We start from the raw sequence: 13,903 nt of genomic DNA, 5'->3' as shown, positions 1-13,903 counted from the left end.
TACCGTACGTTGTTAAATCAAAGTAAATTCCAGTCTGGAAGATAATAATTCAGAAAAATACCTCCGTAACTGTCGCAAACATTGTGTGATTCACGCTGTAACTCATATACGGAAGTCCTATTTTTCTGTGTGGAAATCATAACATATATGTTGATTTTTCCATACTTATATATACTAGTATAAAGAGGAAATTTTTATGTTTCTTAACCATAACCATAAAAATAATAAATTTAAAAACTAAAAGTCAATTACATAAGTAGATATGACATAAATATTATTATATTATTGTTGATCGAAATATTAAATAATATTATTATAGAAAAAAAATGTGAACCGTCACGGGACGCCTGGCAGATGTGAAACATCGACATGATTTTGTAAAAGTAATATGCAGAAAAGAACACATTGTGATAGGAACTAAATATGTCATAATGATAAAATAAATATTTTACATCAATATCTATTACATTTCTCTTCGGCCTAGTATTATTTACTAGTGAATCCAACAGATGTTGTCCTGTATACATACATGTCTTAAATAAAACAACTGTCTAAACCTGTATGTTCAAGTTCATACACAAATGTTTAAAAATTCAATGTTCACTTGTGCCAAGGACAGGTCGCTTGTATTCTTATAAAATCTAAAAGGTTATTAACAATCATCAGTTTACTTAATTTCCGTTGTTGATTTTAGCCCCAATGAAGGCACAACGCTGTTGCCATCCTCACCTAACGTTCTGAATTCGATTCGTACAAAACAATGAATACGCAAACACATCACATATTATTTTTGAAGTTGTACTTCTTTAGGCGCGTTATGAAAAATTGATGAGAGTGAAATTTTACGATTGCGCGCGCACCTATGACACAAAATTGGCAGTGTGATATAGCGTGCGCGAGCGAGATGGGAATAAGACAAACTACAAGTAAAAAGAAATAGAATATGCGTGAAGCTAACTTCACGCATATTCTAGCTTAGCAGCTTAACAAGAATTTTGAATGACCATGACAATTGACATCTGACAATGACATTTACCTTTTAAACAAATATAGGAGTTTTAATTATTGTTTAAAATTAATAATTATATACCTAGTTATTTTCATTATACAAAATATTTGTGAAATAATATAAAATATTTGTGAAAAAACTGTGCTAACCTTCCTGAGTGCTTCAATACAATTGAGGTTAACTATCCGTATGTATTATCGAGTATTATTGTTGATTAAAACTGAAACATGAACCATTATTCATTGCTTTTGTTTATTGCGTTTGTTACAGCAACTTTTTAGAAATATTCTACGACCCTATATATCAATAATTGAGAACAAAGATTTAAGCACGAATACTAATAAGGAGAAAATGAAGGCTTGGAGCGATATAACAGAGAAGTAAACATTTTAATAAGTACCTGCATCTCAAAAAAATGACCACATTATTTAATCAAAACATCAGATTTAATCTAGCAAATATAAGGACAAGAGACAAAAAACAATTGATGAATCAGTGGAAGTGCACTAAATTGAATACAAAAAAAGAGTTGTCATCTTATCGCCGTGAAACATCAAAAACTGGAGGTGGAACAAAGCCACCATCACCTTCTCGAGACACAATGGTTTGAAGTAGATTTCAATGAATTTGATTGTGATGGTGTCGAGGTAGGAATGTTAATTATAAATATGATGTATGGTGATGTTCAAGGTTCAACCTTTCAAGCATAGGCATATGCTTACAACATTACTTTATTCCCCTACAGGGTAGTTAGAGATATTGTAATACCTCAAAACATCCATGTTGCACTTGTAGTACCGAAACTCTGTCCTGCCAGAAGTGAGCCCATTCCCACTTATAATGGACAGTGGGTATAATACACCTTAATACCTGAGTGCGAACCACTCACCATGATACTTAAATTAATAGATGTTATTTATATATTTCAGGTTATTACAAATAAAATCATTTTGGAAACAATTGATATCCCAAAAGCAAATAAAGCCAACAATGACAAGGTAATAAATCAGTTTTGACATAACTTGAATACTAAAAAAGCCAAACAAAGGTGTGCACAACAGTGACAACATAACTTAACAATTTCATTATTTTGTAGGATTAAAGAAAATCATGTCGAACTGAACAACAAGAATCCCCAAACAACTCCAAAGAAACCTACAAGGAAGACACCGGTATTATATTTAAATTATCTCTATCTCTAAATAGAATAAAAGAAAGTTGCTATCCAGGTCTGTAGCATGTGCTACAAATTATATTATTAACACATTTATATAATTATATTAATATAAATGTGTTAAAAAATTTATAATATGAATTATAAAAAATTTTAAGTTTTGCATGGACAGAGCTTAAATTAATATTCTCTTATTTGTTGCAGAAAGCAAGTAGTTTTGGAGAAGCCTCGTAGATGCACAACCAAGTAATGATTAATTTAAAATTACAAACCGAAATTCTGATGAAGACATTAGAGTCACTTAAAAATAAATAGTATAATGAAATAAAAATGTTTTAAAGATAAATAGTGTTTTATTTGTTTAATGTAAGAGAATAATAATAAATATTTATTTAATTAATTTTTCAAATGTAAACTGAACTTTATTGACTTTAATGACTCCTTTTCCAGTCTTTGATTATTTAATTGTAATTAATTATTTGCATGCAATCAAAAACTATTTTTAATAATGCCAAAGAAGTATAACTTCTTACGCGCGTACATAAGTACACGCACCCTTTTTTTTTTTTAATTAAGGCTAGCCAACAGATTTGCACCTCAATTTACATAATTTAACAGACTACAATAATTTGTCTACAAAACAAATTCATCAAATTCTTTTTTAAATTTAAAAATGTATTTAATTGACACTATTATATTTTTATCAAAAGCTTGTATCACAAGAAATCCAATTATAAGTCTTTGTCGTACTAAATCAATATTCGTGTTCAATGTTAGGTTTCTTAATTAACTTAATTCAAGTTTCGAAGCCGTTTGCTTTATAACTATTGGCTTCTACTCCCTTTACCTATAAATTATATATTCGAAGCCGAATTTTACATTAAACTTAAATTTTATTTATGAACCAATATCTGAAATGTGGAACACTGAAAGCCTGGGAAAAGGACATTAGAAAATATAGTAACTAACCGAACAAGCGCTTGCCTTTAAATTATTTTCTTAATGTCTAAGTCTATATATCACAAGGGTAACATTCTGAGTTGCTACTTACTACTCCAGTATACAATACACGTTTAAATGACTTCAAAAGAGGGAGGAGGTTTTCAAATCGACGTGAGATACACATAGTCGGTCTTACTAATAAAAAATCACTTTACATGCGTTATAACAAGGTGATAGTAATTCAGTGAATAGACCTTGTACAGGGCATAAACACCTCTTTGACCAATAATCGATGTGTATTGGTTGAATAACAAAACGACCCTTATTTATTGTTACCCTGGCAACCCGCCGTGTTTGATTGACGTTTGATTTAATAATTCTGATACAACTCATAATTCTAATGTAAGTTGTATTTATTTTATCAACCAAAGCAATTATATACACATTTACTTAATATACTAATAACATTTTATTATTTGCAGCTAATAGAAACTCCAAAACCTCAGACAAAGAGGACTAGAATTTTACATAAAAAGTTACGCAAAAAACAAAAGTACGCGTTCTGCAGTACAAAAGTTAGAAGAGGTTAGTATCAATGTGATAGAGAAAGGACTATTTCATTCAAAACCCCTCAACGATAATACTTAAATTTTTTAGGCATCTCAAATAGTGGAAAGTGCCAAACTCCGCAACACGGTAGTGTTCCAGTGTTTGCAGGAAGAGCACGAAACAAAACAAAGGCAGATGGCTGAAACACAAGAGCTCAAACAGAAGCAACTTGCCGAAGCTCACGAAAGGGCTAGACAGGAGCATCTTCTAAGGCTCAAATTGTTACAGCAGCAATTAAATGAATAATTATATACTTATAAAAAAATAAAACCCCTGTTTTAAATGAAATATAACTTTTTATTTATTTGTAGTCCTTAACTATCCACACCTATGTAAATAAAACAGCCTTAAAAATATGTTTCAATAAAAGCAGCTCTAGCAGCTTGTCCAGCCAGATTGCTTGGGGGCGTCTAGGTTGGCCTTGGTTCTTCTGGAGCATTCTCAGTGTCATCATACGTAACATCCAGGTCTTCTTTGATATCAATAGCAATATTGTGGAGGATTGCCAGTGGTACTATATATAATTTGGCATTTTCTAATGACACTGAGAAGCCATGAAGAAGACACCTAAATCGAAAACCCTCCAACTCTATTACTCTTTTCGACATCAGCTCGCACTATGTCACAGATCTTCATAACATACTTCTTTGAAAAGCAGTATTTTGTTTTGAAATCGCCATGCGAAAGTTTGCACCGTTTCGCACCGAGTTTGGTATGTTTAGACTTTCCTTGGAGGCGGCAAATCTTCAATCGTATGTATTAGCTGCATATCAATATTATCTAAATCTTCCATTTGATCTATAAAATCTATTTTCAACAAACACAAATACCTACTAACTTAAATCTTTCCTTGAACTAAACAGTCAAAAAATGCTGTCAAACGCGAAATCAGATAAAATTACGCAATTTTTGTCTTATACACCCGTTAAACTAGGCCTCTGCGTTGTATAAGCATTGTACAAGTCTTCATACAAACCAGACACTTGTTATAACAGCAGTATACATCAACCTTGTCAATTCAGGAATTATTAGTAACATTTTTCTTATAACAGGCTTATACAATGTGCATAAATCTTTATTAGTAAGACCGAGTATATGTACCGTGGATGATGGTTTTGTAATCAGATCCAAAGTTTTATATGAAATAAAATAAAATTAAAAACTAGACTAATATATTATTTTTTATTATAAAAGTAATAAGTTTAATAAGCTGATGCGTGCATGTCTGCGGATTTGAAGATAATATCCATCCTGTATTTATTTATTAGTAATCTTACAGCTAACACATATGCAAATTATAAAAGAAAGCACTTAGACAATGTACAAAGCCAAAACTGATTACATTGACAAACAAAATATATGAAACAGAAAACATAAGACAATTAAGACTTAATATTTTAAAGAAAAATCTAAATCGTTTTGTGCTATTTAAAGTCATAGTCATAAGTTAATTGACATAATATACACAGACGCTATGAATCTGATCTGATTATGCAATACACGAAATGGCAACGTCTGTTGGTTAGTTACCCTCAGATATGTTGTTATCAAAATTAGTCATGTTAATTACTGTACTGTACAGCTTTAGCGTTGGATTCCTAGAAGTACAGGTACAGCATCTAATCCATATATTAGGTATATATAGTTATTCTATGCGCAACTGAATTCCAAATTCAAATAGTTCTGCTTCCGTTAAATCACACGGAAATTCCCGAATCCCACAGGAGATGTTGCTCTTCGTTGAAATGTTACTTTTAGGGGCTACTTAGTAAACGGACACAGCAATAAATTGTACCAGGAATTGAATCAAACGGCTGCCGAGACAGGTCTGGGTGATAAGGTCGATTTATGCGGACGTCTGGACGTATGTTTAATTCTATGAAATACAGTTTTTATCGGATTAAAATACGATTAATCAATAGGATTAGGGGTTCGCCGTTATTGATTTAGTAAATGTCCGGTTTTGCACATAGTACGACATTATCATAAAAAAGCAAATTTTCACACCCCTTCTTCATACAATACAAGGCAAACCCAACTATTTAAAATTCCTCGGTCTAATACAAACTATTTACGTAACTTATTAATGTATCGTATACCTTCAGATTATAACACAAATTACCAGCAAATAGATATATTTAATGAAACTAAAAAAATGTTTAAAAAATAATGTAAAAAAACTCCGGTATATTTTATTAATAATGGCTTTGTTATTCTTCCTTTATATTAATAGTACGAGATCCCGCTGCAGAATCAATCGCTGTCCTCGTCTGACAAATGATGTTACGCGCTAACTCTCTTTCACTCTACCTTAAATATTTATTATCTTTAACAGCCAGTAGCCCTTATTTGCGGCCAGATTTAATTAAGCAACTTTATATGATAATTAATAGAAAAAAATTAGCTTCAATTTGACATATAATTAATAAAAATAGGTTATAAACGTATAAATTTATCGAAATCATACCTGTTTACACCTGGCTGCAAAGAGGTGCGGCCATGTGCGCAACGGCACCCATGATTTTTTAGAATCTTCATATTAATTACCGTGATGTAGACGTTATTTTATTTAAATAATAAATGAACGAAATTTTTTACCAAAACTCACTTAAAAATAATTTAATTAAAAATAATGGCGGCCAAATTTTGATAGGCACCCTAGTAAATATATATTCTCTTAATTATAAATAAACATAAAAATTTGGTTTTAAACAAATAGTCGATGAGCGCACCAATACTGCAGCGGGATCTTAGACCATAAGTATATATTATAATGATCAATGAATCTTAGAACTTAGAATTTAGAATTTATTACAAATACATATATACTTTGTTATATTTTTTGTATATATAGATGAAACTGTGCTTTATGTTTGAATGTGTATTCCGTTTTTGGCTTTTGTGTAATGAAAAATTTAATTCAGTGTAAATTTTTGGATATTCTTTAGTGAGTAGCTGTAGGAATAGTGTTGAGCAAATAAATAAATAAACTAAATCAAATGCAACTTAACTAAAACAATACACTGTTTATATACCGTATGCAGACAAAATCATACATCGCTTTCTTCTCTCAAACCTAAACTGATCCAAGAGAGTCGTAACGCAGTGAACAATTTAATACGATAGTGTAATTTAACAAAGGATTTTTGCATTTCTTGTTAACTAGGCCAATCGATAGAATTTTATTGACAATTTTTTCTCGCATCGGGTTTTGCATGAAAACATAATATACGATAGTAATATCCCCCCGATTGGACCATAGCTCAATATAACGAGACTTAACGGCTCTCTCCCGGGTCGTAAATTTAGGCGTACTATTCTTTCCCTGATAGTGTTCCAAATTTATATAGCCGATTGTCAAAGCTCTAAGTAGAGATAAAAGTCCGAATTTGGCTGGGACAGACACAATTCTGTGACTGTTTCATTGATGTTACGGCATGTTGGTGATAGCCATGTGCACGGAAGCTGCAATATTGTTGACTGGTTTAGACTGTTAATTCTAAACATTGTTTCGTCAGCAGTTATATTTATTTTATAAGCTAGAGATCTAACATAAATTATATAGAATAAAAAACAATTTAACTAAAGATATAGTTAAAGATGGAATTCATATGTGCGAATATCTAAGCAACAGTTATACCTGGATATGTTGTTTTTGTTAAAAAAATGATTATAATTTGTTGTCTTAACTATAATTATGTTACAGTAGAACTGATATTAGTATTTTGTTTTTATGGAACGAACACTACGTTAAGAAATTTCTCACAGATTCTAACTTGATATTGTACCATAGATTATAAAATATATAGATAGAAACAAATAATAATTTCATCATTTTAAGTATAATAAAGCGTTAGGGCTAGTTCAATAATACAGTACGAATTTCGTCATAACACAGAACATATTGGAAAACGTGATGTTTAAATGTAAACAAAAATAAATAACTTGTCTACTCGTTTTAACTCTCAAAAGCGTTTTTATGAAGTTTCATACGATTTCTTTATTGGCTATCATCGGGTAATATAGTATTCAATATGTGGACAGTTTGTTAATCTCCCACGGGACGCTCCCGGAAGACCCTAAAACAGGATAAATTCGGGGGGACCCACTTAAATGGTTCTACCGGAAACGTATCTAATAAGTTGATCGTGATCATATAAGAAGATTAACTTCATTTAAATTGGCTGAGACGGTCGCCATCTTGACCTAAAACATAAAAATAAATCAATATTTGTTAAATAAATAAACAAAAATTTGGCTCAAATATAATATAATGTAAAATCTATACAAAAAATTGTACTATGACATTTTATATTATTAATGACATTTGTATTTTAGTTGGCACAGATTACGATTTAAGTATTTAGTATAGTAAAAGCAGACAAAATCATTTTATAAATATTCGTGCATTACAAATAACAACATGAAACCAGAGTACCAATATTGCATATCATGGCCTATGTTTTTAATTTTATTGCAATACAAATAATAATTCCAAAAAGCCTGTTAGACGCGGAACATTTTGAGTTTGTTTTAAACAAGCCATTTATCACTGTGATGAGTTCCATCTAGCTAAATGCAAGGTAAGTGTTCAGTCCTCGGAAACGAATGGTTTTTTCGAATAAATTATGGGACGCATTAATGAATTGAACAATTATGGTTATTAAAAGATTCTCATTGGGTCACAAGTAGTATATAAAGTACATAAAGGCAATTAGTCATGATAATAAATACTTGTTCTAATGGCAGACATGACAGTTAATTTAAAAAAAAAAACTTTTTCTCTAATCAAGTTTTTGTAAGAGAGAGTCTTGACGAACCCAAGGGCTTGAGACAAAAACACTTAACAACAGACGTGACCCACTACCGCCAAAGGAATTCGTATGAGATTGACACTAGATCACGCTTTATCACGTGACCATTTACATACAAATTCATGTGGCGTTAGCTGATCGGAAAGGAATTTTGACTCAAGCCTTAACTATGGCAAATATGTTACTGTCAAATTGGTTATTGTTACTTTGTTTGTGAATAGTCAAACGTCAGGATGAAACGTCATTCTTATGGAATCGTTATAAAATTGGATTTAGTTCTTAAATATCCATTATTTTCCCTTCAGCTCCTGTCACCTTAGAATAAGCACTAATAAAACATATCTCTTTGTTTAATATTTTAACGCGGTTGCAATGCTTTTGTTATTATTTGTGCTATGTCGCTATGTGCGCCATCTTCTGCGTAAAACACAAAACAAGAGAAACGCACTCCCACTCAATACAAACCTTGGTAAGCCAATAAAAATACTAAACGTCAACTACTTTAATTTTTGTTTTGTTTTGCCCAGCAAAAGTACCGGACCGGTGCGGATGGATATTCAAAACAAAAATTCCTTAATTTTGCTATTATAATATGACGTAGCTGTTTTTATACATAAAGGATTTTTGAACGAGAGACTTGGTTACGTTCTTGAACCCAAACAGTATTCATTGCAAAACTTTCTATAACCGGATTTGTTATTTAGAATTGACAGCTATGAACCGTTTATCTAAAGAAAAATGTGTTATTTCCGCGCAATTTCCTTTCTGACACTGGCCAAATAAAAATAGCAAAACTATTGTCAAAATTGCTTATAAAATAAATGTTAACCTATTCATAAAAACTTAGTTAAATAAGCACTGATCTCTTTTCATGATACCATAAACATGAATTGACAAAAAGCAACAAATGTGTACTAAATTATAATTAAACTATTATTGAAATGCTTCAATTATATAGTAATTAATTATACAATATTATAATATATATAATAAGTTTAACACAACAAAGAACCCATTTCGATCACTCATATTTGAGCTTATATGTTTGTACACGCCCATTATTTCCTTGTACAAGCTACTCTATCAAAATGTCACGGAAGGTACTTGATGTTGGAGGAAACCTTTATGAGAGTTATTTAACTTAATACGAGAGAGTGCCTCGTACAAAGTAATGTAAAAATGCATACGAGTTTAATACGTTTAGCGTACACATATAATGTTACTTATAAAGTTATAAGGTTTAAGCAAGAAAAGAGAATTGCGTTTCTCTGAAAAACCAAGAAACGACATTTAATGTACCTACTTTCAGGTTTATTATTTCTGAAATGTTAACCTATTCAACACTCACAATATTCACAACAATTAAACCGTCTCATCGGTAATTAACACTTCATAATTTTATTAGCGTTACTAAGCACTGTTCTTTATTTTATTCTAACTAGCGTTTGTGTTTTGGATAAGCTTAAAATCTAAACAATTATGTTACACGGAAGGGTACCTTGAATGATACTTTCTTCGTTCCTTACATCTGATTGCAGTAGATGGCAGTGATATAACGTTAAAAAAATAATGTCCAAGTTTTATTAATGTATGTACTCTGGGGTATCACGTGAGATCCTCTTTTACGTTATACCTTTGAATTTTTACCTTGCACCATTTGTATTTAGATATGGAAGTTTCGTCAGTATACTCATAAAGTTATCTGTTTATTACATAGCTTTGTTTTACATATTAATTAAATTCAAGCCATATCGCGCTAATACTTTATTTCTGCGATTAAAAATAATGAGGTACAATTGATTTATGATTTATAATTCGTATATTATTTAGTATCCAACTTCTACTAAATGATGAAATTAAAGCAGCAGTTATTTTAATTATAATTTCTAAAATTCAATGCATACGCGCGCTTTGATTGTATATTAGTTAGCACAACTATCTCCAGGCAGTGCTAGTGCGCTACAATATCGAGATTTGACTCTATATCCTATATATATTGTACTCTATGGTAAACACATAACCTGTCATTAGATGTCACTCATTAACAGCTGTCTGACGTCAGCGGCGACGCGGCAAATTTAAACTAAATGAAAACTTTGTAAAATCTTATACCAAAATTAAAGTAAAACGCGTAAATCAATCAAACGCTCTTACTACGAGAACAATACGAATTATTAAAAAAATATTTTGCCCACAAAAGAAGTTTGATTGTTGCTATGAAGATTTCTTAAAAAAATTGCATTATATCCATATAAATAGCTGGAAATTATGTCGACAGTGACAGCTATAGTTACTTTACTGTTTTAACAAGCATTAATAAATTGCCGACTAGCGTTCGCTATTGAAGTGATAGGATCAGAAAGTGACTTGAATGATGAAGAAAATAAAACAATTCGCCTCTTTAATCAACACATTACCAGACGTTTTAAGTACAACAAAGATAATTCTTAAAAATGTCAGCAAAACTAAGCGTTGAGCGTTAAAAGCAAATGGAGGCTTTTATAAAATGGCGGCTTAAGATGTCTGCTCAGTAGTGGACGGTATTCATTATGCTAAATTGCTCGATTAAGCGGCAAAGCTGGGCTTAAACTATGCCAAGATACTCGCAATGGGGTCATGGAATTAGCTATTAGAAAAATGTTTTATATTAACGTACGAGGTACGAGAACGGGTAGAGATTATAAATTATCGCGATCGTTGTTTGTTTCGACTGTTTCGAAACCGACCACTATTTAAAGCACATACATGCAAAATAGCGCTGAGTATGTGCAAGTATAAGTCATGCAAATGTAAGAGCTTGTTGAAAGGGTTCCCACTTCGTAGTCTAGTTAGTATGTTAAAACATAAAGATCTCTGTGGGAGGTAACGTCCTTTATTTTGACAATAATATTCTATGTTTTTTCACTGCAGTGAAAAAGGTTGCTTGCTGAGGTACCTACTGTAGTAGGTATACGTCGGGCACGTTTTCAGAGGCGCGAACTTAGTGTTAAAATTCGCGCCCTTCATTCGGTGCAAAAGAATATAGCACGTTTGATGTAACATTTTCAGCATATTACTATTTTTTTTTTTTTTTTTGTTGAGAGATAATTTTTTGGTTCTTGGTGGTATAAAAAAGTAAAAATATCTTTATACAACAAGAAGTTCGAGTTTGCAGGATATATACTCGTTTTATAAAGAACCAGCAAGATCTATCTACTTATGATTCCTATGTATGTGTGGTTTCAAAAATAAATATCATATAAAGTATATAAATAATATTTTATCTAATTATAAGAAAATATACGGCATGTCTTTGAAGCTAAGGAAAGTTAATATCATTAATAGATCAAAAAAAATGTATACGATTTTTCATAACACAATATTAACTCGCAAGCGTACGCTGCGAACAAAAATCTCAATATCGGATGTTTATTTTTAAATATCCTATCATCAATATCCTTCGTTTGGCAACAGAAAATACCAATAACATGTCCAAAGTACATAAACATATATATAAGTTATCATATTAAATTCTTTAGGTACCGAGCCGGTTTAATCTTTAAGCAATAAATTTAAAAAAAAACAAAATTAACCTTCCAATCCGGATTTAATAGTTAGTATCCATGGGAAATGATACAGAGGCAGACCCTACGCTCGATGGGATGGTGACATCAAAAAAATCGCAGGTCCACAGGATGCAAATAGCTCGGCATAGAGAAAGATGGCAAGTCTCGGCGGAGCCTCCGCCGGAGAGGATTCCTGATACATACTAACAGTAAAAAATATTTAAACACATAGGATAATTAGACATTAGAGTATCAGGAAATAATTTAAGGCTAAAAATAAAAAAATCATGGCTACAGAAGTAAGCAACGAGGCTGGAAGGTGCAACTTTCATCCCAGCGATCGTTCGAACCCCAGCTTACACCAATGGACTTTTAATTGTATGTGCGCATTGAACAGTCGCTAGTTTGGTGAAGGGAAACACCATGAGAAAATCAGCATAGATTGCCGATACTATACTATAGATATATAAAAAATATCACAAACAGATAAATCTGAGACCAGGGATTGTACGATAACTGTTTCTACTACTGTAGTAACATTGATCTTTTTATTACCTTAGTCAAGAGTTTCGTGCCGTAAAATAAATATTTTAAATTTTGAATGTTAACACGATCTAAATACTTCGTTAATTTTACATTTAGCAAGTTAACTTAATGTATCATAAAATTGATATTTTTGTACTGAAAATACTATATGTATTATAAAATTTGATTTATTTTCGAAAAAAGTTATTTTTTATCTAGTTATCATAAAAAAATTAAATATCAGCAACCATTTTATATTACTTGGCCCTTACTCGCCATTTTCCATTCAACTCATACTGACAAGCTACCGAACCATGAATATACTTTCATTTTATTTTCATGGCTGGATTCCAGTGGATTTTTATCCTGAATGATACCTGGATATGGTCCAAGTAACTTGCGGAATAAACATGACAACGTACTTTACATTTTACGGGAAAAATGTAAAATGTAACAGACATAGCTTTTGATCCCTTTGAATTGATATTGCACGATGATTATGCAAGTTGTCATATAACACAATTTAAATTACAAAACCTGTAATGTGAAGTACACAGAAAAAAAACTGTACAGACTATAAAAGAAATATACTTTTATTTGACTTATTAAAACTTCGTTGCTTACAGAAATATAATACAATTGACATAATTAAATGAAAAGGAGGGCAACTGGCGGCCTTGTCGGTTTCAAACGATCTCTTACAGGCCACCACTGTGAGAATAAGAAATTCGATAAGGTTAGAAAGAAGTGCAAAAATACATAATACATATAGTTACTAAGACAAAACTAAAACAGGAACAAAAAACTAAACCAAAAATGAATCTCGATAATTTTAGATCAGTCTCACATCAGTTAGTACGAAAGTTAGGGATACGATGTGGCCAGGTAACGATTGTACAGTAGAGATTTAAAGGAAGATGGAGTAGGAATAGAGACGGAGAGTGAATTCCAAAGCCTCACTGCAGAGACCTTAAAGATTCGGCAAGAAAGGAAGAGTTATGAGATGAGGTTTCAAGGATATAGTTTTCTTTCATAGATACCATAAAAGTATTATAATTTTTAGTATAATATAATCATCGAAACAGATGCAGAAACATGTCTGCACTATGCCCAACCGTTCGTAAGTGTAAATTATCTTTATATATATAATTCTTCTGTGAGTGTGTATGTCACTGAACTTCTCTCAAACGACTGGACCGATTTTGATGAAATTTTTTGTGTGTGTTCAAGGGGATCTGGGAATGGTTTAGATTCACAAATCAGCCTGCCAGATGGCGCTGCAGTC

General features: G+C 31.6%; 1 protein-coding gene and 1 long non-coding RNA gene across 6 annotated transcripts in view; one reads left to right on the top strand and one right to left on the bottom strand.

The window, feature by feature from the left end:
• LOC125054812 overlaps nt 1-13,903 on the bottom strand; it is a 231,412-nt gene that overhangs the window by 100,673 nt on the left and 116,836 nt on the right. The window lies entirely within an intron of this gene.
• On the top strand, nt 3,669-4,422 carry LOC125054814. Its single transcript, XR_007117775.1, has 2 exons — nt 3,669-3,710; nt 3,783-4,422. It is a non-coding gene; the product is annotated as an uncharacterized LOC125054814 (long non-coding RNA).

This window comes from Pieris napi, chromosome 12 (assembly GCF_905475465.1).
Source record: "Pieris napi chromosome 12, ilPieNapi1.2, whole genome shotgun sequence".
Taxonomy (NCBI): Eukaryota; Metazoa; Arthropoda; class Insecta; order Lepidoptera; family Pieridae; genus Pieris; species Pieris napi.
This window is presented reverse-complemented; position numbering and strand designations above follow the sequence as displayed.